Source organism: Paramormyrops kingsleyae, chromosome 7 (genome assembly GCF_048594095.1).
Source record: "Paramormyrops kingsleyae isolate MSU_618 chromosome 7, PKINGS_0.4, whole genome shotgun sequence".
In the NCBI taxonomy this organism is placed as follows: Eukaryota; Metazoa; Chordata; class Actinopteri; order Osteoglossiformes; family Mormyridae; genus Paramormyrops; species Paramormyrops kingsleyae.
The window spans coordinates 16,166,507-16,174,473 of NC_132803.1; positions in this window are offsets into that span (position 1 = coordinate 16,166,507).

Here is a 7,967-nt window from a genome sequence, read left to right on the forward strand (position 1 = left end):
GAACTATTTAGCCGAGCACAGGAGCCTTTCAGTTTGAAAGTAGTTTGTAAAACCCGAAGTAGCTCAAAGTGTCCTCCCTGACATGGATTATCTGGTCACCCTAGGCAGGGGTGGCAGGCAAGGAGGCAGGGTGGCAGGGATAGGGAAAGGAAACAGTAGACAAAGGTCAGACACTCAGCAAGGCTCATCTGGCATGGCAACAATATTTTGCGATTAGTGTGAAGCAGTGATGGCCTTTTGACAGCGGTCGGATTGCTTGCAGCTGGGCCGCCGCGCGTACGTGACGAAGATGCCTTGTCTTTCTGCATTTTTATCACCACAAAATGATCAAGGATTTACACATTACACATATAAAATGACATTTAATAACCTTTGTAATAACATACATACGAAAAGTGCTCACAGAAAGCCTTGGGATGCTTGCTTAATTCAGTAAAAGTGTTGCGCATTTATTGGTTTTAGAACAAAAACCATTATTCATTTACAAAAAAATATGTATAATGCTAGAAACAACCAGTAGTTTTAAATAAAACATTAATTTCAAGTAGCAATAAATTGAAACCCAACTTACAGTTTGAACAGAGCTGTTCTGAGTTAAAAAGTTAATTGACAAGCAGTCTCACTGGGTGCTTTTAAATTAGTAACAGCTTTGCACTAACATAAAACACCAAACATTTCTGTTTAGTATCTCTCTGGGAGCCAATGACTGCAATTGCAATTAATAACAAAATGGCAAGAACAAAACTGAATGAGTTAGTCAAAAAAAACTATGACAATAAAAAAAAATGTGTGGAAGATATATGCAGACATGTTACGTATTGCTTATTAATGCTTTTCTTTGTTATGATACCAATAAATTTGTGACATTTTTACAGAATTAAGTGAGCATCCCAAGATTTCCTGTAAGCACTGTATATACATAACCAACTTAGTATTAAACAACTACTATGCAAACTGGGACTTAGTAAAAAAAAATATATATATATATATATATATATATATATATGTGTGTGTGTGAATTCTCTGAGAGATAGTTTCACCAAATTAACTACATTTTGCACTGTTATGAAATACAACCGTATGAAATACACTGTGTAAAATGTAAATAAAAATAGAATGCAATGATTTACAAGTCACATAAACCTATATTTAATTGAACATAGAACAAAAACATATCAAATGTTAAACTTAAGAAGTGTAGTTATTTTATGACAAATACAGGATCAATTTGCATTTGATGCCAGCAACATGTCTCAAAAAAAGTTGGGACAGGGGCAACAAAACGCTGGAAAAGGTGTGTAATGCTAAAACAAAACTCCTGGTTGAATATCTCACAACTAATTAGGTTAATTGGCAACAGGTCCATAAGATGATTGGGTATAAAAAGAGCCTCCCAGAGCGGCAGAGTCTCTGTGCAGTGAAGATGGGGAGAGGTTCACCGCTCTGTGCAGTGAAGATGGGGAGAGGTTCACTACTATGTGAAAGACTGTGTGGGCAAATAGTGCAACAATGTAAGAATAATGTTCCTCAACCTAATATTGCAAAGAATTTGGGAATTTCATCATGTACAGAACAGAATATCATCAAAAGATTCAGAAAATCTGAAGAAATCTCTGTACACAAGGGACAAGGCCAAAAACTAATACTGGATAGCTGTGATCTTCGGGTTCCTCAGGTGACACTGCATTAAAAACAGACACGATTCACTGCATGGGCTCAGGAACACTTCTGAAATCCACTGTCTGTCAACACAGTTCGTTGCCGAATCCACAAATACAGGATTCTACCACGCAAAGAAGAAACCATACTGTATCTAAGCATGATCCCAAAACATCACTGACTTCTCTGGACCTGAGCGAAGAGGGAGTGAGGCAAAATGTAAAACCTGTAGCCTGATGAATCAAAATTTCAGATTATTTTTGGAAATCATGGAAAAATGTGTTCTTCCTCTAAACCGTGTCCTCTGAGCTAAAAAGGAGAGCGACCGCCCAGCTTGTAATCGCCAGACAGTTCAAAAGACAGCATCCATGATGGTATAGGGGCTGCATTAGTGTCCATGGCTTGGGTAGCTTGCACATCTGGGAAGGCACCATAAATGCTGAACAAAATATACAGGTCTTGGAGCAACATATGCTGCCATCAAGACAACGTCTTTTTCAGAAGGCCTTATACATTTCAGCAAGACAATGCCAAACCACATTCTGCACATGTTACACAGCATACGTAGTAGAAGAGTCCAGATGCTAGACTGGCCTGCCTGCAATCCAGACCAGTTCCCCAATGAAAATATTTGGCACATCATGAAACAACAAATACGACAAAGGAGACCCTGAAGTATTGAACAGTTGAAATCATATATTAGGCAAGAATGGGACAATATTTCACTCTCAAAACTCCAGCAATTGAAATGTGTTGCTGGCATCAAATTCAAACTGAGCATATATTTGTCATAAAACAAAAATTCTCAGTCACAACAACATTTAATATGTAGTCTTTGTTCTATTTTCAATTAAATATGCATTTATATGATTTGCAAATCATTGCGTTCTGCTTTTATTCACATTTTACACAGCGTCCCAACTTTTTGGAAATGGGGTTGTAACGTGCTTCAACTTGCGAGACAGATACGAAGGTTTGCATGGTAGTTTTAAGGAACTCAAGGTGCAGTAATAATTGTACAGAAGGGTCAGTGAGTCACAGCAGGATTCAGTGTTACAGGGGGTGGGGGGGGTGAGCCATGAGCAGTGGGTGGGCCTGGCGATGGCAGGCTCAGAGTTCAGCCTGGCAAGAGCTCTGGGATAGAACCTGTTTCTGAGTCTGGCTGAGTGGGCATGTATGGTCCTGTTTCGCTTACCTGATGGCAAAAGGCTGAATAAATCATCCAGGATAGGCGACGTCTGAGGTGAATAAGCATCCAGGGTAGCGCTCATTGTAAATGTGCTCAGTGTCTGGCAGTCTACTGATGTGTTCAGCTGTCTTCACTACGCATTGACTACAAATATATAGTGATAAGTTTTATTAATGACTTTTTGCCCTCCACATCATTAAAGATGCCTTTAAAACAGGCTTTTGTATTGTCACTCTATATTAACTTGCCTTTTACTATCCATATTAAAACGAATTATTATTAATTTATATTACATATCTGTGTTTTGTGATCTGAGAATAAATTCTGGGTGCCTTTTCCGGGCCATTAATATAAGTGGAGACCAGACTTTTCAATACCTTATATTACAAGTATACATCCTATACAGAAAACCATTAAGGAAGAATGAAAACAGGTGTAATGTGGTCATATTTTGTACTTCAAGTCACACTTGAAAGATCTGTGGCTTTTTCCTCTCATGCATGCAGTCCTACTGGACAAAAGTACCCTTGGAGAGAGAGAGGCATTGGCATGCATCTAGGCCTGTGGGATGTGACACATCTTCCTTTACAGTTGCCAATGTACTGACTCGGACACTTAATGTCCTCTTCTGGATGAGATTGTAGCCTTCTGTATATACCGCCTCCAGCAGCATAACTTTAGGTTGTGGATCACACCATGATATGACAATGTGGCAGGTACTGTACCATGATCTAAAAACCTGTGTTCATGTACTTGGTCTTGGTTCCCTTAAAAGGGGAACCAAAAGGGTCTGCAGACTGCAAGACAGGGGTGGAATGTGTAATGCAAGCTGACCAATCAGAGCACACTGGGCTAATTGGAAGTGGGGCTTAAAGTTCTAACAGAGTTTCAGACAATAGTTATAGACAAAGTGAATAGAGGGAATGTGTCTTTGGAACATTGAAGCATGTAAATCTATTCTAGTAGATCCCAAAAATAAAATTATGGACAGTGAAAATGATCATAATAGAGGCCCTTCAAAAATTTGTAGATGTTTCCTGCAGCCCAATATTGGATAGATGGTTAAAAGATGGATGGATTCATGTAGATAATTACCTAGAAAAGTAAGGGTAGCAGTGTGCTGCGCTTCTTTGTTTGAGGATTTGATTTCCAGGTTTGGCCCTGTGTGTAGATCTGAATTTTCACTGTTTTTGTGCTGGTTTTCCCATGGTCCTAAAACCTGTTTTGAGGTGAAGTGGTGTTTATGAATTGTCTATATTGTGTGTTTGTATTGAAGAAAGTATGGAGCCCCGTTGGTGTCATGGTAAAAAAATATATAATCTTGTAGTAATTTGTGCTGCCAAGTAACTAATTTGTTCTCAAGGTACTCATTCGTGCATCTAAGATACTAATTTGTGCTCTCTGATTGTTAATTAATTTGAAGGTTATGATCCAATACAACAATAATTATGACCCTGGCCTCATACAGGATGTAGATACAGACAGTTGTGCCCCCAAGAAGTAGCATTAGTAAAAATGCATCCTGTTGACTGATATATATTATTTGTAACTATCAGGAGGACATCATTGTCCTTGTGCCTGAGCCTCAATAGATATTAACTTGTCACATTTTTATGGTAAATGATTTGTTCCAAAAAAGAGGCAAAATTAATAATGACTGAGAAATTTTGGAGTGATTTGAAGATGAATAATTGTTCTTATATATATTTATATGATTCTGATTCTGATTGGGACAGTCCACGATCAAAGTAAAATCTGATGCATTCGTCCATGAGGATAATACCAAACCTCGAGATGATGGGAAAGTGACATGGGTTATGTCGAGATCACAAGAAAAAAAAAATGTCGTGATCTCGAGAAAACGACTTTGGTTATGTCGAGAGTCGAGATCACGAGAAAAATAAGTCGTGATCTCCAGAAAACTACTTTGGTTATGTCGATAGTCGAGATCACGAGAAAAATAAGTCGTCATCTCGAGAAAACGAAAAGAAAAAAAGAAGTTTATGCATGTCCTCTACAGACCTCCGTACTGATTTCAGTATAAAGTACACTCACCTAAAGGATTATTAGGAACACCATACTAATACGGTGTTTGACCCCCTTTCGCCTTCAGAACTGCCTTAATTATACGTGCCATTGATTCAACAAGGTGCTGAAAGCATTCTTTAGAAATGTTGGCCCATATTGATAGGATAGAATCTTGCAGTTGATGGAGATTTGTGGGATGCACATCCAGGGCGCGAAGCTCCCGTTCCACCACATCCCAAAGATGCTCTATTGGGTTGAGATCTGGTGACTGTGGGGGCCATTTTAGTACAGTGAACTCATTGTCATGTTCAAGAAACCAACTTGAAATGATTCGAGCTTTGTGACATGGTGCATTATCCTGCTGGAAGTAGCCATCAGAGGATGGGTACATGGTGGTCATAATGGGATGGACATGGTCAGAAACAATGCTCAGGTAGGCCGTGGCATTTAAACGATGCCCAATTGGCACTAAGGGGCCTAAAGTGTGCCAAGAAAACATCCCCCACACCATTACACCACCACCACCAGCCTGCACAGTGGTAACAAGGCATGATGGATCCATGTTCTCAATCTGTTTACGCCAAATTCTGACTCTACCATTTGAATGTCTCAACAGAAATCGAGACTCATCAGAACAGGCAACATTTTTCCAGTCTTCAACTGTCCAATTTTGGTGAGCTCGTGCAAATTGTAGCCTCTTTTTCCTATTTGTAGTGGAGATGAGTGGTACCCGGTGGGGTCTTCTGCTGTTGTAGCCCATCCACCTCAAGGTTGTGCGTGTTGTGGCTTCACAAATGCTTTGCTTTGCTGTACCTCGGCCATTCTCCTCTGACCTCTAGCATCAACAAGGCATTTTCGCCCACAGGACTGCCGCATACTGGATGTTTTTCCCTTTGCACACCATTCTTTGTAAACCCTAGAAATGGTTGTGCGTGAAAATCCCAGTAACTGAGCAGATTGTGAAATACTCAGACCGGCCCGTCTGGCACCAACAACCATGCCACACTCAAAATGGCTTAAATCACCTTTCTTTCCCATTCTGACATTCAGTTTGGAGTTCAGGAGATTGTCTTGACCAGGACCACACCCCTAAATGCATTGAAGCAACTGCCATGTGATTGGTTCATTAGGTAATTGCATTAATGAGAAATTGAACAGGTGTTCCTAATAATCCTTTAGGTGAGTGTATATAATGTTATTTGTTATATAAATCAACTCAGGTGAAACAAAAAAAGTACGTTTTCAGGGTTGCCAAATCTCAAGAATCTGGCATGACATGCTTTCAGACTCACACAGGAAATCTTTCGGAAAATCTATATTATTCCATTATAAACCTAAAGTTAGCTACGTCAAAAGTGTATTTACACGGTTAAATACAAAAGCAGACTATATATGTACAAGGTAACTGTAACATTTGTGTGCAGACATCTCGAACTGAAAATCTCACTCCAGCCAGCTGGCAGAAGTTGGCAACCCCGCGTTTTATTTAAAACGAAAAGTAAAATGCACTGTTTTCACCTGAGATGGCTCGTCACTGCGTTTGCGTTGTTATTCCGACAAATATAAAACGAATACAAGATAAACCTAACATATCACGTTTTATCCATCCATCCATTGTCCAACCCATTTATCCTATTGGGTCGCGGGGGGTCCGGAGCCTATCCCGGAAGCAACGGGTATAAGGCAGGGAACAACCCTGAACCACCATGCCGCCCATATCACGTTTCATATCTTTTTGAAATAATAAGATCGCCCATATTATACTCTGCGATTAAAGTGATAAGTTTGTATGTATTTATATTAAAACGAGGCTTTAATTTTATTACCATTCTGGCCGATTATCGAAACCAATACTTAAATCCATGAACACTAAAATGTATACATATCAAATACATATACATATCGGCAGTCATACATATATGTTAAGTTCTGTGTCACGTGACAATAAATATTGTCAAAAAGTTTTTGAATTGTACTGAATTAATTTGATTTGACAGTCAGGTATTGATTACCTGCAATGCTGATACAACTAATAGACTACTTAAATATATATCACACTAAAAAAATACACATCGCGATCTTCCGTACCTTTGCTTCAATATTTTTTTTCTAACTGGACCTCTTTAAATTATAGGTGAATATCCCTGCTCTACAGGTTATGACTTTGATTAGAAGGTCGCCGGTTCTAATCCCAAGAAAAACACTCCAAGGTTGCTTCATAAATGGCTGACCCTGCACTCTGACCTGTGAAGTCAGGTCACATCTTACGTGGTTTTCCATAGTGTGGTTTTGAATTATCCTTGTGTGTGTGTGTGTGTGTGTGTGTCTCTCTCTCTCTCTCTGTATATATATATATATATTTCCCTACCTGGATCATTCAAATATACACATATATAAAACTGACCAAAATGCACAACTTCAAAGTGCGTAATCGTGGGTTGAACGCGGTATGAGTCAGCATGCTGTCTGTTTAAACACCGACTGGCCTGCATCCTAATTCAGTTGTTGTCTAGCACTGGTTGGCGCGGTTTTGGATTATCGCGGTTATTTGTGGAACTCATAAATGGTGGACCGCATAATATGCCGCAATCTCACAGGAGAGCAAGGTGGGATACCTGAAAAATGAAAGAATTCCTATGTATATATGGAAATAAAGTATCATGCATCATCATACTAGGTGTTGCGGCAATTGTATTTACTTATCAGGATTGTACTCAGTAGTGATTGAAATGTTTACTTTTGTATTATTCTATGAATTGACAAAATATGGACTGACAACCTTAACCACTGCAAAATATTAATGAAGAAAGCAGATGGTCTAATTATAGAGAATGTTATCGATATCTGAATGTAAATCTTGTATGTGAATGTAACATTAAAATATTATAATACAGGTTTCCAGATATTTTCAGTAATAATTTCATTCCAAGGGGTAATTATTGTACGTTTATTATTTTCAAAAAATGTCACATATATCAATGAGACGAGTCAATTAAGTGATTAAAGATAACATAGTAATGCATATTTAAAATGAAATACTCCGTTTGCTTATTAAAACTCCAGCATTCGTCTCTGTAATCTGTATTCGTCC